At 36.4% G+C, this 7,796-nt stretch overlaps 1 long non-coding RNA gene across 1 annotated transcript; it reads right to left on the reverse strand.

Annotated features, from left to right (window-relative positions):
* Nucleotides 1-278: 278 nt before the first annotated feature.
* Nucleotides 279-796, reverse strand: LOC111606860. The gene is made up of 3 exons (XR_002752263.1): nt 674-796; nt 488-524; nt 279-393 (listed from the first exon to the last, which is right to left on the reverse strand). It is a non-coding gene; the product is annotated as an uncharacterized LOC111606860 (long non-coding RNA).
* Nucleotides 797-7,796: the final 7,000 nt, after the last annotated feature.

The following is a 7,796-nucleotide window of genomic DNA, read 5'->3' on the forward strand; positions in this document are numbered from 1 at the left end:
AATAATTTCAGGGTGAGGTTATTTTTATTTATAAGTTGAAAGGATGCAAGCTTTATGAAACATATGAAACATTTTATTCATGGTGATTTTATTTGTGTACAAGGTGATTGAAGTTTAATGAATTCATTTTTTTGTGGTTCTGCACATTATGTATAAACAGTTTTTTGGATTTTTTTTATGACACCCTTCAACTGCCAAAGAAGTGTGGATGTGATGGCGAGCCACATCCATGGACGACACTGGCATCCTGGTAACATCAGCAACTAAACTTCCGACTAAACCTCAGCTGAAGCCATCGTGATGGAGGAGCAGCAGCATCTCCAGGAGTAACATGCACATCTGGCCAACCTGCTGAAGGAGCAGCAGGAGGAGAAGGACCTCTGCCTGGCTCTGCTGCTCCAGTGAGAAGAAAGAATGATAAAGAAGAAAGACTGTGAGCCAATGACTGTCTGAAAATACATACTTATTGTACTCCTGCAGCACTCACTCAAAGTAGGCGGAGCCGTCACTCCGACCACTCTCAGCTGCAAAACATAATAAATACATATATATATAAAGGTTAGTTCAGTTGCTATGACAACGGTAAATAAAACACCAAAGGACTCTATAGAAACTACATCAGTTATTCAGAGAGTTATTTTGTTAAAGTAAGAACAATTTACCCCCTACTTACCTGCCAGCTGGATAATAGGAATGACGAGGCAGAAACAAATCTGTGTTTCACAAATCCTCCTGGAGTCCATTCTGCAGCCGGTCATCAGGTACCAGACTCTGGAGGGACTACAAGCTCACTCTGCCTCCTACTGGTAACTCTCTGCTACTGCAATACAATTAGGTGCAATAGATGGCAACTTTTGAGATTTCAAATATGCATAAAAACGCATCATTTAATTCAATAGCAATAAATAAATACATGAAATATTAGTAATCACATAACACAAACCATTACCTTTTGTGTGTGTATGGGTTGTAAGTTGCTGTTTACCACTAACTCAAACGTTAGCTGCCAGTAATGTAACCAGTAGCTAACATTCCTGTTGTACAAGTTTAGTCTGCAGGTGTTACCTGGCGCTGGGCCAATTCTTAGCCACCGTCAGCTGAACAGGTGGGGCAGCTGAACAGGCGGGGCAGCTGAACAGGCGGGGCAGCTGAACAGGCGGGGCAGTTGGTTATTTTCCACTTTATTTTAGATTAGCGAGCAGTTATAAGAAATTGTATATCATAGATTTATTTAAGCACAAGTCTGTTGTATATATAAGAATCAATATATTTTTTATTAGTAATGCATTTTAGGTTTATTATTTAAGCACTGGTCCATTGCTTAAGAAAGAATATACATCCTGCTTAGGAAATTCCTGCACAGTGATATGAAATGCTATTATGGGTGTACAGACTGGTCAGGTTTCTTCAAACTACAATACTTCTTGTGAAAATGGGCAACATTTTATGGCAATAATTGGCTTAAAAGGCTCAAAAACTGTGGCTACAAACTCCTGCATTAGAGAAGCAAAGTAAACTCACTTTACTTTGCTTCTTGTGGTTCTTTCTCGCCCACTTAGAGAGGTGTAACATTTTCACAAAGCCCTGCACTAGCATTTTACTGCTGTGAGCTGGCAGGCTGCCTTGTGAGAAGTGGACATCCCAGCAGAAGGCTGATAACACACAGCTGCCGTCGCAACACGTGGATGCACCACGGATTTATTAAAAAGGTTCACAAAACACAGCCTGGTGAGGTGTAATGCTACACAAATACAGGATTCACTGGTGGATGGAGTTTATCACTGGACTGTTGTTGGACGTTTGGGGAGAAAATCAGATAATTGTAATGGATCAATTCTGGGAAACTCAGTGATGACGTCAACATGTCATTTTGTTTGTCTCTCTTCTCATTTTTTCCCTGCATGAACCATCAGAGTTGGGAACAATGGCTGGTTTGCCAAGACAGCAAAAACATTCACAAACTTTGATATTTTTCATTTTTGTTATGTTACAACTACAAAAATCCAGGTAATTCATTGGGAACCTAAGGTGACAATCTAACACATACTTGAGAAATGGATAAGTACTTGTGGTTTTTTGCATTTTTTAAGAATAACACTCATAATTAAAACCCACTTGGACCATTTTCTGCTGAAGGAAAATGGTCCACTGTATTCTCAAACTGTGCAATTCAATTAGCCTCTGGTAATACTTTTGTATTGCTTTAGCAAATTTGGAAATACTGCTGATACTACACATCAGCATCAAATTGACTTCAGCAGCAGGACTTTGAAAGCATTGTGAAAACGACTGAGTCTATTTCGCAGCAAGAACCACACAGACTTGTCGGTGTCAATTAACGATATCGGGAGTTTTTTCCTCATTAAGCAAGTTTTTTTCTAGCAATTTTGCAACGTTTTTCTGGTAATTTTGCATCTTTATTCTACTAATATTATGTTTTTTAATCTCATAATAAAAAATACTAATCTTAGTCTGCGTTTAATACTATGTCAAGTATATGAGTGGAAAGGGATTGCAGGTTGTTGAAGTTACCTCTGAAACTTGTACAGGCTCACTTTGCGTTATTCCATTCAGTCTGTTATTTATTTCAGGCTTTGCTCTCTCTGTGTTTTGTAGTATTAACGAACAACTTATATGCCTTAACATGTCATACATAGACAATACTTTCCTGTCAAGTTGCTTCTTACGTCTTCATGGATTCTCTGACCAGATAGCTAGCAATGGCCGTGTCTCTCATGTATGCAGTTCATTCTCAACAGGAAGTGCAGATTTTGAGCAGCAGCGTTCATGTTTCAGTCCCTCTAATGTAATGCAAGCTGGACTCAGCCTTTCCAAACGGCTCCCTGTCCGCCACAGTACAATCTCATAACCATCTGTTGTTTTCTAGCTGAATTCCTGCGTGTGACTCTGCATCTATGAACCTACTCTGAGGCGTCTGTCGGATCAGGTTCTTTTTTTTTTCTTCACAGAGCACTGGTGTAGCTCTTTGTCTCCACCGCTGACCCATGTAATATCCGGTCTGATGCCTGGGTCAGAGGTCTCTCAAGGTCACAGCAGTGACAAGAGGTTGGGCTCGGCGCTGCCAAAAAGTCACCCATGCGTGCAGCATGTCAACTAGAGGAACTCTGGTTGTTTAGGACGGCAGAGCAAGTCATTAAGCAGGTAAGGAGGAGAGCTACATTCTGTTCAACGTCTGATTGCTCTTAAGTTTTCTTTTTCATCAGGCTTCGAGAGAACACGTTTAAAGGTTATCGCAAAACAAAATGAGCTGTTGCTGTTTATGACGCGAAGATATCACGTTTATAATACTTTTGGGTTTTTCATAATAGTTTAATTTTATTTTGTTGTGACTTTTAGTCTAATTCAGTCAGCTTTAAACTAGTGCGTTTGCCGGTTTTTATTAGTTATAGTAGTGGCTTTAGATTTTTCATACTTTGATTATTTTTTGGCACAGAAACCAAAAACTTGTTATGATTATGTCAACACTGATGGACTAATGAACACTCAAATAGAAGATACCACATTTCTCCAGAAAAAGAGTTTAAAAGGCTAATAAACAGATTCATAAGCATAAAAATGAAGAGAAATATGTCTATAGATTCAATATGCTTTAATTAGTTTTTATGTAGTTTTTCACATTAATTATCATTTTTATTTAATTACTAATAAAATAAAAATAACATTTTTATTAAGTTACAAAAATGTTTCTCTATTTCAGCTTTCTTTTTAGATAATTATAATAATCTTGGTTATAACTACAAACTTAAGTGTATTTTAATGGGATATTATGTGACCAACAATCGGTAGTAAATATCTGTGATATAAAAGAAAATGGTCAAGATGCTATCAATCTTTTTTTATTTTTTTATAATTTATTACTTAAAACAGATGCATAGCAGACCAAACTGGGCCAATATCAGAAAAAACCCCAACTAATTTCCTGTACACTGTTAAACTCATATTACATATTTTTGTCAAAAGAAATTATATTTTGTTTTTACATCCTCATACAGGCAGGAAATGTACCATGAGTAATATTATTACTAGTGCATCAACAAATGTGATATACATGATTTCCTGCCCCTGTGGGCATGCATACACTCATGTGAAAATAATTAGGACAACACATCAAATATTCATTTAATTATTCAGAAATGTTCACATGCTGTTGCCTCGTCTCATTTTTGTCTACATATGGATGTAGAAGTGAATTTGTAGCAGGTAAAAAATGAAATTCAACCATATTTTATGACTTTTATATCATCTGTTTTACCCTTTGTGGTTGTAATAACTCCAGTTAAGACGCTTCCTGCAGCATCACAAACAAAATTTAGAAGACATGTAAACCCTTACAGAAAAATAATCATTCTAGATGCTAATTGGATCACAACAGGAGGAGGTTACAGAACCTAATCATTAAATTGGCTGCAAATAAAAAGAAATATAAATGTCATTCACATAGTTGGGTGGGAAGTCATCCAACACGTAATGTCCAACGTGTTAATCAGGAGTTATTTCTGTAGCTTCCAACTGTAACACTGTCATCTGTAAAACATTTATCCAAAAGTATATTTACTTTTTGTAAACATCCATAGAGTTTGTGTATGAATTTAAAACATACACATCTTCTATTCATTAATGGTAATGTCTCAATATTATATTGTATATTGTTTCCATCAGCAAATCTTGTTTTAGAACAGAAAGTGTCCACAAGTACCTAGAAATGATACAGGACTTGTGATTTACTTCTGATAAAAACTCATTCATGATAAACTAAAGTCTTTCCAATCTATGTGATCCAGATTAACCAGCAGTAACCTACAGATGTCTGATGTGTTAGGTTCCTGGTCTTTGAATTGTTAGGACTAGATGAAGAGTCAGGAAACGAATTGTTCCGGAGACACTTCATGGCATTTTATAGTACTAAAGTTGTTTGTTTTAGTCAGAATCACCATGGAAACTATTAACTGACTCACAAGAATCGGAGCGAGACTTCATTTGGACGCTTCATTTGGAGAGAGAAATGCAGTTTGTGAAAACCCTATGTAGCTGCGCACACATTATCTCAACATAGCTAAAAATGAAACTTTCCTACACAATTTACACCAGTACATTTTAACCACTAAAAGTATGTAATCAAGAAACGTTAGAATTCCTCTAGACAAAATATCTGCCGTGAGCTTTCGTTACAGTAACCCCTAACCTGTTTTTTTCTTGCTACTAAACTCTCTAAATAGGTTATTTAGGATTCTATGTTTATGTTTCTGTACCAATTTAGTGTAAATTTGTTCCATTTTGCATTATTCTGCGTTAACAGTTTCACTGCTGGCTCCTTCGGTCAAACGTTGCTTAGGCAATTGGATCCTCCTATTCATTAAAAATAGTAGGGCTTTACGTAAAAAGACAGGTTTTCAAAAAAATCGCTAGATTTGTAATTTGCTGTGGAATTCAAGGAATTCTATCATATTGTTACAGTTTGTGGGTAGTTTTATCAATACATTCTGCCGTAACTGTTTCTTCGAGAACCATCGTGATCTTCATGGCCCGAAATGAAAGAGGTTAACACCCAGGGCTTACAGCTTTCATCCATTTTACCCACATATTTCACATAGTTTTGTACATATTTCAACCAACTGAGTTTTACTGGAATATTCTTCTTTTTGTTGAGATAAAGTAGTTACACGATGATTGTAGGCATTTTAAGTGGGGTAGGGTATTATTAACACACTTGCTATTGTTAGACATTGTACTACAGTTAGCATTTAAGCTCACGTTAACATTTTAGCTAAACTTCTGTGGTGGAAAAAAAAATACTATTTCCAAGCACTGTTCAGGTGAAATCACTCAATCAGGTTTATTTATATATTGTGCACAATACAGAGACCTTGTAGGATAATCAACAATGAAGCAGGTCTGGATGAAAAGCTCTGCCAGGCAGAGACAACACTTGAGTTTTATACCAAGGATAAGGAATTAAAACAAGGGGAGAGACAGTCTGGTTCTGCTGCAGCTGTAGAAAACAACTCCTAACCTTCTACATGTAACCCAAATAGTTCTTTTGGTGAGAGTTCACAATCATTCATATAACATGACTAGCAGATGTTAACTTATTGTAATATTTCCATCACACTTCACATAAGATAAGCCTTATCATACTGAATGGAGTAAGTTATTGTTACCCAACTTGCTAGTCCTTGAGGAAACACAACACTGAATGGAGTAACGCTGCTTAACATGCTAGTGGTAGCCTACATTTTAGTTATTTTGAACTTTTACACTTTTGTTACCATATTACATTGAGTAAATGTATGTTATGAAACGGTAGTTGGTGATTTTAGCTTATTAGCTAAAATGCTAATTGTAGCATACAGTACACACTGCTCTTTTGAGCTGCTCCCTGTAGCTATGCAACATATGACTATGCTGTTCACCTTTGTAAAAACTGTTATGCATAATTTTTAAACTCTTCTGCTTTGGTTTTTGCGTGGACTTAAACTTGTCAACCATTTTAAATTGAGGTCTTGCCATGTCTGAAATTTTGAAAGCTGTTTTTCTTTTTTCTGTTGCTAATGCTTATTGTATGTTTTAAATATTCAGAATATTCACCCTCTTCCTAACTGATCGTTTAGTTTTTTATGAAGTCCTGGATTGTACAGCCAGTGTGTGAAAGGTATGACTAATTATTCAGTTTCAGGAGTAGATCAATGATTAATGCAATCTTTTGCTTTACATAGCCTTAAAGTGTAGGTATATGGTTTGTCTTGTGTTAATCTTTTTTCTGTTGCACTGATTTGTACTTTAAGTTTATCCTAAACATTTATCCAGTCTTTCAGAAAATCCCTATATCACTGGAGTCATAACGACTAGAGTCAAGGAGAATAGATTCATTAAAAATGCACACACAGGAAAATTAGCTCCCAATAGGCTCATTTATTCATACAGCGTTAAGTCAACACTGCAAACATTAATCAGGTTCTCTTTTCGTCAAGTCCTCAGTTTCCATTTACCAAAATCATAGTTCTCTAGGATCCTCTTGCCCTGTGAAACGGCAAGGGCACATTTTTATCTTAATCCATCGGACCTGCAGTGTAATCCCTCTTCCTTTTCCCAGCGTTTGAGAACCAAAGATTAACCGTTGCTGTGTTGAGACGAACTTTGATGTCGGCAGAAACTTGTATTCCCAAGCAATTTTTTTTTTAAAGCGTTCCACTTTGACTCAAAACTGAGGGACAGCTACCACAACTCTGAAATATCAGAGTTAAACTTATGGTACAAAGTATATTGACACAAACATATACACTTGTGTATAAAACAGGAGAAATGTCAGCCACATAAATGACAGAGCCAGAGCACGCTGTGTGTTTGACTGTTTTGACAAGTATTTCAGCTGCTATGCCACTAGAATAACACAAATACTAAAAATGAGATAATTATTCAGACACAAAAATAATAGGACACCTACCAGAGCTGGGCATGCGCTTGCTCCTGTTGCTATGACAACCACCATATACCAATTGATGCTGTTTTGTTATAACTGTAACTGAAAGCCTATAGTCCCAGAAGCAAATTCTAATTCACAAATTGTCTAATAAAGTGCTGGATTAGCAGTGAATATTTTTATTTACAGGTTTATTAAATATTCATGTAGGTATTATGTTTGCATAATTTTATTGGAAGGTAGTGCTGATGCAGGAGGCTAAAGAAATCTGACATCAACACTGCAATGGTACATTTTCTTAGTATTTTGTGGTCTTGATGTGTGATGTGGTCTCAACTTAAAGATTCAGTCCTGTAAT

Source organism: Xiphophorus maculatus, chromosome 23, assembly GCF_002775205.1.
Source record: "Xiphophorus maculatus strain JP 163 A chromosome 23, X_maculatus-5.0-male, whole genome shotgun sequence".
In the NCBI taxonomy this organism is placed as follows: Eukaryota; Metazoa; Chordata; class Actinopteri; order Cyprinodontiformes; family Poeciliidae; genus Xiphophorus; species Xiphophorus maculatus.